The sequence below is a fragment of the Physeter macrocephalus genome, chromosome 18 (genome assembly GCF_002837175.3).
Source record: "Physeter macrocephalus isolate SW-GA chromosome 18, ASM283717v5, whole genome shotgun sequence".
NCBI lineage: Eukaryota > Metazoa > Chordata > Mammalia > Artiodactyla > Physeteridae > Physeter > Physeter macrocephalus.
Genome location: NC_041231.1, coordinates 103,127,321 through 103,128,903, shown reverse-complemented (window position 1 = coordinate 103,128,903; position 1,583 = coordinate 103,127,321). Strand labels below are relative to the sequence as shown.

The 1,583-nt window shown below is 40.1% G+C and overlaps 1 protein-coding gene across 3 annotated transcripts in view; it reads right to left on the bottom strand.

Annotated features, from left to right (window-relative positions):
- Nucleotides 1-1,583, bottom strand: part of BLOC1S5 (biogenesis of lysosomal organelles complex 1 subunit 5) — a 120,177-nt gene that overhangs the window by 3,065 nt on the left and 115,529 nt on the right. Inside the window, exon 6 of one of the 3 annotated variants that reach the window (XM_055080131.1) lies at nucleotides 435-997. The exons of 1 other annotated variant lie outside the window; for it this stretch is intronic. The gene's annotated coding sequence lies outside the window, so the exon portion shown is untranslated. Of the gene's footprint in view, nucleotides 1-434; nucleotides 998-1,583 lie in introns of those variants that run through there. One more of the 3 variants, XM_055080135.1, reaches the window with a different exon arrangement.

Below are 1,583 nucleotides of genomic sequence, written 5' to 3'. Positions count from 1 at the left end.
CCGCATCCCCCGCATCGGCAGGCGGACGCGCAACCACTGCGCCACCAGGGAAGCCCGCAGTGTATGTTTTAACCTACAAAAACTTTCACTAGCTATGTGAATTTATACAAACTTATTAGGATTCATTTCTTTGAACTGAAAGAAAGGCAATTGCATTGCCTCTCCTACTGTTACAAGTAGGTACCATGAGCCCAGTAGAATGTCCATGATTTTTTTTTTTTAAGTTTTTAAATTTTTTATACAACATCTAAAGGTTACTTTCCATTTATAGTTATTATAAAATATTGGCTATGTTCCCCATGTTGTACAGTACATCCTTGAGCCCATCTTACCCCAATAGTTTGTACCTCCCACTCTCCCATCCATGTAATGCCCCTCCCCGCCCCTCCCCACTGGTAACCACTAGTTTGTTCTCTATATCTGTGAGTCTGCTTCTTTTTTGTTGTATTCACTAGTTTCTTGTATTTTTTAGATTCCATATGTAAGTGATATCATACAGTATTTGTCTTTCTCTGTCTGACTTATTTCACTTAGCTTAATGCCCTCCAAGTCCATCCATGTTGCTGCAAATGGTAAAATTTCATTCTTTTTTACGGCTGAGTCGTATTCCGTTGTACATACACCACATCTTCTTTATCCATTCATCTGCTGATGGACACTCAGCCTGCTTCCATATATTGGCAATTGTAAACAATGCTGCTATGAGCATTGGGGTGTGTGTATCTTTTCAAATTAGTGTTCTTGTTTTTTTTCAGATATATACCCAGGAGTGGAATTGCTGGGTCATACAGTAGTTCTATTTTTACTTTTTTGAGAAACATTCACACTGTTCTCCATAGTGTCTGCACCAACTGACATTCTCACCGACAGTGCTGGAGGGTTCCCTTTTCTCCACACCCTCACCAACATTTGCTATTTGTGTTCTTTTTGATGATGGCCAAGATGTCCATGATTTTGCCGGTCAGGTGACTTCCTGGCAACTCCAAAGCTGCAGCTGCTGAAGGGACAGACCAAGAGGAGTAACATAGTTCATTGTGTCCTAAATTAACAGATTGTTTACGTGATGGAAAAATATCGGCCCATCCTTACGTTCTGGAAATAACGGATGCTGAATGCAAAAAGGGATATTCTCTTGGCAATACCTATTAAAAGTCTTAAAATTATCCAAGTGCTTGTTTTCAGAACTATTTTTAAGAATTTATCCTAAGGAAATAATTTTGGAGGTTACAAAATATTTTCTTGCTTGTTGGGTTTTGTTTTGTTTGCTATTATAAGCAATATGCTCATCACTAGCATTTATCATCATAGGAAAAAAGTTCAAAAATTTTAAACATTTGATTAAATACATCTATGTTAAATACATCATATGTTAAAACACCATGCAGCCATTTAAAATGATGCCTTAGTAGAACATTTAGTGAAAAGGAAAGCATCACACAATATATTAAATTAAAAACTGCCACGGGGCTTCCCTGGTGGCGCAGTGGTTGCGAATCCGCCTGCCGATGCAGGGGACACGGGTTCGTGCCCCGGTCCGGGAAGATCCCACATGCCGCGGAGCGGCTGGGCCCGTGAGCCGTGGC